Raw genomic sequence first — 9,461 nt, forward strand, 5'->3', positions numbered from 1 at the left:
AAACTGCCAATGGTGAATTTTACAAAATAAGGAAAGAAACCCCATCACTTTTCTAATTTTACACAGAATTTTCCAGGGAATTGAAGAAAAATCATATGATCATTTCAATAGATGAAAAAAAAAAGCATCATGACAAAAAACTTAGCAAACGTAAGTTTGCTAAGAATATAAGGGAAGTTCCTTAATTTAATGTACATTATCTACAAAAAATCTATAGCAAATATCATACCTAATGTGGAAACGTTGAATGCTTTCCCTCTAACATAGGGAATGAGGCAAAGATGCCCGCTATAACCACTTCTATTCAAATTGTACTGGAGGTCCTGGCCAGCACACTAAAGCAAGAAAATAAATAAAAGACATAAAGATTAGAAAGGAAGATATAAACATACAATGTCATTTAGTAGTCAAGAAAATATGAAATAAAACCACACTCACTAGAATGACTAAAAAGAGAAAGATAATACTGGATGTGAGAATGTGGAGTGACTGAAATTCTCATACAATCCTGATGAGATATAGCTGATATAATCACTTTGGAACCTGGTTAGCAATATTTACTAAGGGTGACCATATACACATCCCATAACCCAGTGATCCTACTCCTAGGTATATGCCCAACACAAATGCTAATATATGTTTACGAAAAGGCATATACAGTAACGTTCATTTCATAAAAGCTATTTGTAATAGCTTTTTGTAATAAATAGCTACAACTATTTGTAATAGTTAAACTGGAAACAACCCAAATGTCATTAACAGAAGAATCATAAATAAATTGTAGTATATTCACAGGATTCGATATTACACATCAATGAGAAGAAATGCCTCACAACTGCATACAACAATATGGATGGATTCTGTAAACATTATGCTGAGGAGCATAAACCAGACACAAAAGAGCACATACCCTTTTGGTTCCATTTATAGAAAGGTCTAAAACAGGTGAAACTAATCTATGGTGATAGAAGTCAGAATCTTGATTGCCTTTGGGCCCTGAGTAGGAGGCCCAAGGAGACTTTCTCAGGTGCTGGGAATGTTCTGTTTCTTGATTTCGGTGCTGATTACATGGGTGGTTACTTAGTAACAATTCATTGAGAGCTGTACATTTATGCCTATTGTACTTTTCTTTATATGTGTTATGCTTCAATTTTTAAAAGTTTTTAAAAATGAAAAAGTAGAACAAGCAGTCAGAATGTTTCACATAATGGGAGGCAAAAGTGGGATTTGGGAGCTGTGGGAGCTGGAAGATGTCAAGGCCAGTGTGGGGAGAGGTGGTGATACCCAGGATAAGTGTGGAAGAAGTGGAAGTGAGTTGGAAGAAGTTTAAGAGGCAACATAGTATGGTGGCTAAAAGCACTGACTTTGGCTCCAGGCTGCTGGGGTTTGAATCTGTGTCTCTTAACTTCCTTGCACCTCAAGTTCCTTATCTGTTAAATGAGGTAGTAATACTGCTTACAACATAGGGTTGTGAAGATAAATGAGGTAATATTTGTAAAGTGTTCATAATAAAGTCAAGACATAAAATTAATACCATGAGCATCTTGATTAAATAAAAAATGGTGCCTAGGTAAGTGAAACAGCCTGTACAAAGGCTTGAAGGTCCCAGAAGGCAAGATGCATTTGGAGCATGGCAGAAGCAATTTGTTGTGGCCTGGGTGAAGGATACTCCTCTGACATAGGCCAGACCCTGAATGCCAGGCTAAGGCTCTCAGACTTTCTCTTGAACACAGAGATATTGACCTGGGCTCCTGCTATCTTGATTTGCCCTTAGTTGGCCTCCAACTCATGTCCTTCTAAGGCCTCGGGAGAAAGGATTGTTCTGTTGAGGTCGTTGGAGATGACAGGGAACCGCGATGAGGAAAGAAGGGCTTGCAAAAGAGGGTGGGAGACGCCAGCTGGACTCAAGCCCCCCACCCTACCCTCCACCCTGAAGCAACCTTCCTCCCTTAGGAGGGGAAAGAAAGAGTTCTTCAAAAAAGGCATGTCTCTATGAGATAAGCACATAGCATCCAATAGGCAGAGCTGTAGGTGGAGAAGACAGGGGAAGCTGCGTAATACACTTCTAGCCACAGTCCCCCATTTTTAATCAACTCCAACATTCCAGGAATGGGAGAACCCTGGTTCCCTTCTGCCTGTACCATTCTGTTTACATCCCCTGAGCAGGTGAGGAGATAAGCACATTTTAGAAGATTTTAAAAGTTCCTTATTTCCTCCTGTTTCTTTCTCTGAAATTACAGTACTGCACCACCAGGTGGGCAAAAGCACCTTAGTGGGTTCCTGTGGTCTGCTTAACAAGTCCAGGCTGCATTGGATTGGGAGAAAGAGTGCCATGTTTTACCATTCAATTATGATTTGAAAAATTTAACATTTTAAAGTGTGAAATGTAATATACAGATAAAAATGTGCATGAGATGTATACATACAGACTAACAAATAGTTATAAAGTGAACACCCATGTAACTAACCACTGCTCAGCTCAAGAAATAGAATATTAACAGTATCCAGAAGCCCCTAGCATTAATGAGTCTTTTGTTTTAAAAAACAAAAAACACATACTTATCATAAGGAATGTTCTACTTGGTGTCTAAACAGTTGGGAGTGGTTTGGTACATTTCTCACCCATGTTTAACTGTCCTAGTTACTGAATCTAAACAAGGCTTTTACCCCAGCCTTGAATAAAAATGCTTCTTTCCAACTTATTCTGGAATTTTTCTTAGTTGGGGCCCCCTTTCATTCTCTCAACAAACTTTAACTTTTTTATTATGAACATTTCAAACATACAAACAGGGAGTAGTATCATAAATACAGACACACACAACCACGATTGGATAATGAATAAGATGCTGCCATATTTGTTTAATCTATTCCATTTTTTCTTTCATTGAAGTACTTAAAAGCAAATCTCAGACACTGAATCATACCCATATATACTTTAGTATGCATTTCTAAAAAAGGACTTAATTTAATAAAACCACTATTCCATTATTACACTTAATTCTTTGGTAATGTCTAATAATAAATAAGCAAGTCCATAATTACCCAATTGTTTTTATAATCAAATGACTTTTTACAGTGGGTTTGTTCTAATCAGAACACACTGCATTATTTGATATGTCTCTTGATGGTCCCTTAATCTAGAGCAGGTCCTCTCTTCGCGCTTTTTGTGTCATGCCCTTGACTTATTGCAGTTGTGCTGTAGAAGGACTCATCTTCTCAATTTGTCTGTTTGCTCCCTTGTAGTGTCATTTAACATGTTCTCTACTCCCCATTTTTCCTGGAGATAGAAGTTAGCTCTGAGAACTCTATTGCATCTGGGTTATTATTATTATTATTACTAAGAACACTTCAAAGGCGGTGCTGTGAGATTCCTATTTCATCATACCAGGAGTCATATAATATCTGGTGGTCCTGCTTTTAATGATGTTAAGATTCATCAGTGGGTTAAGGTGGTAATAGCCTGATACCTCCATGGAAAATTTCCCCATCAGCCTTTCATTTAATGATTTCATCTATTGATGATAGTTGCCTGGATCAGTTATTTCATTAGGACTTGCAGAGTGGTCATTTTTCTAAAATTCTATCACTTTTCTACATTTATTAACTGGCGTTTTTATATAAGTAAAAACGTTCCTTCATCAACTCAGGCTATTGGGTTACCCAAAATACAGTGAATACAGGAAAAACAAGATATAGATGTAATTCTGTCATTATAAATGCCAATTTTAGAGCAAGGAATTGATGCCCTACGGTTCTAGTGGTTCAAATGAGGTTTTTGGTTAAACTTCTGTTTTGCTTCTTCTTATTTTTAGTGTCATTATGAACTCATGGGTTTGTTGTTGTTGTTTTATTTTGGCTGCTCCAGGTCTTAGTTGCGGCACGTGGGATCTTTGTTGCAGGATCTTTAGTTGTGGCATGCGGACTTCTTAGTTGCGGCATGCGAACTCTTAGTTGTGGCATGCATGTGCAATCTAGTTCCCCAAGCAGGGATCGAACCTGGGTCCCCTGCATTGGGAGCGCATAGTCTTACCCACTGGACCACCAGAGAAGTCCCAAACACATGGTTTTTATTTTTTAAAAGTATATTTAGTGTTTCGATCCATTGCAATTATTATTCTATTTGATGTTCAAATTGTCCCTCATTTGGCCATTGGGAACCCCTTCAAGTTTGCTCCTGTACCTTTTTGACATGAGACTAGTAAAACTTTGATAGTTTTCATGGTTTCTAGTATGAAAAGATGTTCCAGGCTCATAGTAGACATTTACTGCTCCAGATCTAAAATCAGCCATTTCTCGAAGGAGTCCTGGTTCTTTTTAGTTGGGATATATTTGGACAAGATAAGGGTGCTAGGTGTGTGTATTGATAGTGGGTGTCACTGCTTCTTGGTATTTTCAGTGAACAGAGCAAGAAAATTTTTTCGTTGAGAGAAACAAAAAAGTCATTGGATCATATTGATATTTCCAATTCAAAATGAATATTCCAAGTTGTTTATGCAATTTTAAAATTTTATACTTCAAAAGTGGCACTTTTATATGGAAAACCTTGGTTCCTAACAGCATTTATATAATGGCTTCTTTGCAGTAAAGTAACAAAACCAATATTTCTACCAGCAATTAGACTCCTGAAAGAAGTCTAAGATTTCTTAGCAGCTCTATTTGTCCTTGGAATATATTCCATTAAGGGCATGCGTTCAAAACACGGTGTTCTAAATTTGCTGGAAATAATATTTTATCTTTGGAAGCTATGTCATGAATGTGATATAGCTAGGTTTTTTCAGTCCCGTTTGTTTTCAATTTTGGGGGATTGTTTTTAAAATTTTTCGTCGAATTTTTGAATATGTAAAACATTTTTATGTTTTCAGTATATAGGCTAAATTATATAACTTCCATCCTGTCCTTACACCCTGTTATGCTCTCTCCCTCATAGGTCACTTTTTAAAAATGAGTTTTTGGTTTATCCTTCCAGTGTTGCTCTTTGAAACTATAAGTATCTACCTATATGCTTATATATGCATATCTATATATACTTATATATCATACTTATACTTTGCATTCCCCCCTTTCTTATGCAAAGGTAGAGACTGGATATACTGTTTTACACCTTATGCAAGTTTCTATTGAGTGCTTATTGTGTTCCCAGCACTGTGCTGAGGTACTTAGGCAAGAGTGATCCCACTTATCACCATGTTCTAGTGTATTTTTTCGGTATTACAGTTAATTAGAACTGCTGCTCTTATCTCTGTCTCTCAGGAGACAGTGCTCCTGGGTATCACCTCAGTGCGACTTATTTATCTCCCACTATCTCGCAACAAACACTGACAATGACAAACACTTGTCCCTCAGCATGTCAAAAGAATAAACATATTTTTAATTACACAAGTGATGCAACATGCACACTGTGATATGCTCAAACTACACAGAAGTGTATGGAATAACAAGCCATGGTTTGCCCTCACTCTCGCCCCATCCCACTGCACTTGGCTGAAACAATTATTCCTACTGTGGTTGCCAAATGGTGATTTTCTAATCCTATTATTCCTTCTACATTTATTAGTTCACATTGTACAATAAGGAAGAGTTCTCTCTCTTTTCCTTCCTTCCTTCATTCATTTATTCATTCATTTAGTTTTGTCATATGGATTTGTGGATTCTTATTTTATCCAATAAGTTATAAACTGCTACATTCATTATTTATTTTGTTGCCCAAATTGTCCCAGAATTTGACAAGGGGAGTCCTTTCAAGCTTCCTTTTTTGTCCTTTCGATATGTCGATCGTCCTTTGAGCATTCCCTTACTTTCTGGAACATCAAGGTGTTTCAGGCTCATCTTGTGCTTTTCCTGCCCCAGCTCTGGAATCAACCATTTCTCCAAGAATCCAGCCTTGGTTCCTTTTGGTAGAGATACCAAAATAGGGGCATGAAGTGTGCCCATTGCTGCAATTAGGAGTCACTGAATTATAGTCCATCTCAGTGGGCAGAGCTGGTGTGTATGTATATATTCCTAAGCACATACACACACATTATCTATCTATCTATCTATCTATCCATCTATCTATCATCTATCAACCATCTATCTATATCTATCTATCTATGAAATCTCTGTATCAACTTAAAATCATGAATTCATACTGGTACTCCAACTCTTATCTTAAACCACAAGATTCATTCTAGCCTTCCCCCCTTTCCATATTTCTAACTCCCTTCTCTGACAGTGAGAAATCTGGTTCTCATTATCCATAATATATTTACTTATTTGTTCAATCCTAGGATATGCATATAGTTGTTTCAGAACTGCCAACCCACTACTGTGAAAAATAAAGCTACTAACTAGGGTTTAATATTTGTTTACAGTTTTTATTTTGCTTTTCCCCTTCAGTGTAGTTGTTATTCATTTGAAATAGACTCATTTGTTTCCATTTGTATTTCATTTTGTTTCTCCCCCATCCTTTTTGATTGATTGACTATGTAGAACATTAATATGAATTTTAAAAATTGAAGTATAGTCAATTTACACTGTTGTGTTAGTTTCAGGTATACAGCAAAGTGATTCAGTTATACATATATACATACACCTATTCTTTTTCAGATTTTCTTTTATTATAGGTTATTACAAGATACTGAGTATAGTTCCCTGTGCTATACAGTAGGTCCTTTTTGTTTATCTATTTTATATACAGTAGTGTGTATCTGTTAATCCCAAACTCCCAATCAACCCCTCCCCCATTCCCCATTTGGTAACCATATATTTGTTTTCTATGTCTGTGACTCTATTTCTGTTTTGTAAATAAGTTCATTTGTAGAATTTTATAGATTCCACATATAAGTGATATCACATGATATTTGTTTTTCTCTTTCTGACTTACTTCACTTAGTATGTTAATCTCTAGGTCCATCCATGTTGCTGCAAATGGCATTATTTCATTCTTTTTTATGGCTGAGTAATATTCTGCTGTATATATATCACATCTTCCTTATCCATTCATCTGTCGATGGACATTTAGGTTGCTTCCATGTCTTAGCTATTGTGAATAGTGCTGCTATGAACACTGGGGTGCATTTTCAAATTAGAGTTTTCATCTCTTCCGGATATATGCCCAGGTGTGGGATTGTAGGATTATATGGTAGCTCTATTTTTAGTTTTTTAAGGAACCTCCATACTGTTCTCCATAGTGGCTGCACCAGTTTACAGTCCCATCAACAGTGTAGAAGGGTAACATGATTTTAAAAGTCAAAGCCATACAAAGTATTATATCCAGAGAAGTGTCACTCCCCTATCCCCTGTACCCCATTCCCATCCTCCCATCCTTTTCACCCTATTCCTGCTCATCCCCTGTAGGTAATAAATCCCACTAGTTTCTGATTTACACTTAGTGTATTTCTTTTTGCACAAATGAACAATACATTTTTTTCATTTCTACTTCTTTCTTACATAAAAGATAGCATACTATTGATACTCTATTGCACTTTGGTTTTCTTTGGCACTATTTGCTTTACAAAATATATCCTGAAAATGTATGTACTTATAAAAACATTTTAACGGTTAAATATAATATACATACAGAAAAGTTCAGAAAACATATATCCACTTTTTAAGAATAATTATAATTCAAACACCTGTATAAACACCACACAGGTTAAGAAACAGAACATTGCTAACACCCTAGAAGTCTTCTGCGTGACTTTTGCTAATCATAGCTCCCCCTCTCTCACCCTGAATTTTATGCTATTTACTTCCTTGCTTTTCTTTATGGTTAATCATCTTAGTTTAGTTTTGCTTTTATTCAAGTATAACACATATACCAAAGTGCACAAAAATTATGGACAACTTGATGAGTTTTCACAAACCAAACATACCAGATTCAAGAAACAGATCATGACCAGTACCCCAGAAGGCCCACCTGTGCCCCCTCCTAATCACTTTCTACCTCAGGGTAGCCACTATTTTGATTTCTAAGGATGTGGTTTGGTTTTGCACTTTATATAAATGGAAAACTAATAGAGTATATGCTTCTTTTATTTAATTATGCTTGTGCAATTTCTCCACTCTGTTGACTGAACAGATAGTTCATTTTTATGGCCGAATGGCATCCTATTGTATGAATATGTCACAATTTCAAAAATCTGTTTCATTGGCACTGTTGGAAACTTGAGTTGTATACACATAGCTTGTAAAAGAGGGAAAAAAATAACCTGAAGATCATAGCCCTGCAGGTGAGACAGACAGATGAGGCAGAGAGTTGCAGCTTAAGCTCTCCATGAGAGTTATACATGTGGGGTTATGGATAGATGGACTTTGAGATGTTGAGGAAAGTTTTGAAGGACGAGAAGACATAATGTCCTTAAGAGGATATAGGGAGAGAGGGGGGGGGGAGGGGAGGGAGGGAGGGAGGGAGGAGAGAGAGAGAGAGAGAGAGAGAGAGAGAGAGAGAGAGAGAGAGATTCTAGGCAGGGGAGATCTAGGAACTGGTACCATTTTGGGAAGGCTGGGTCAGAGCGCACTGCATTTAGAGGTGGAGGGGAGAAATGAGGTTGTAGGGTAGATTGGTAAGGCAAAGAACATGTCACAAAAATCCTAGGGTGCTAGATTAAGAACATGAGACTTTATCCCTTAGGGGACTGGGATGCTACTGAAAATTTTTTTCTCCTCCTCCTTAATTTCCTCCTTTATTTTTTAAGCAGGGGCATTATATGACCTATTTTGCAGTTTAGAAGGATTCAACCAGCAGTGGGCAGGGAAGATGGATTGGAGGGTTAAGAGCAGGAGGCAGGGAGACTTGTGAGGAAGCCATAGCAACATTCATATTGGTGGTTATGCCTGAAAGCCCTGGAGTTGGGCTTCCAAATTTTCTCCAGCCCAGTTCTCTCTTCTGATCTCCAGTCTCTCATATCCAGCTTTCTACTCAATATCCCCATTTGAATGTCTAATAGGCATTCTCAAACTCAACACAACCAAAACTGAACTCCTGACCTTACCCCTAAAACCAGCTCCTCCTGCAGTCTTTCTCATATCATGTTCCATCCTTACGGTTGCTCAGGCCTCATTCTTAGAGTTTTTCTTCACTCCTCCCTCTCTTTCACACCCCACATCCTGAAGTCTACTAATCTATTTGTTTGTACTTCCTAGATTTCATATAAATAGAATCACACAATATGTTTTCTTTTTTTGTCCAGCTACTTTCACTCAGCATAATTAGTTTGAGATTCCTCCTTGCGGTTGTGTGTGTCAATAGATCATTCCTTTTAGTGCTGAGTAGTATTCCACTGTATTTATATACCAGAATTTCTTTTTTTTTTTAACATCTTTATTGGGGTATAATTGCTTTACAATGGTGTGTTAGTTTCAGCTTTATAACAAAGTGAATCAGTTATACATATACATATGTTCCCATATATCTTCCCTCTTGCATCTCCCTCCCTCCCACCCTCCCTATCCCACCTCTCTAGGTGGTCACAAAGCACCAA

The sequence above is a fragment of the Tursiops truncatus genome, chromosome X (assembly GCF_011762595.2).
Source record: "Tursiops truncatus isolate mTurTru1 chromosome X, mTurTru1.mat.Y, whole genome shotgun sequence".
In the NCBI taxonomy this organism is placed as follows: domain Eukaryota; kingdom Metazoa; phylum Chordata; class Mammalia; order Artiodactyla; family Delphinidae; genus Tursiops; species Tursiops truncatus.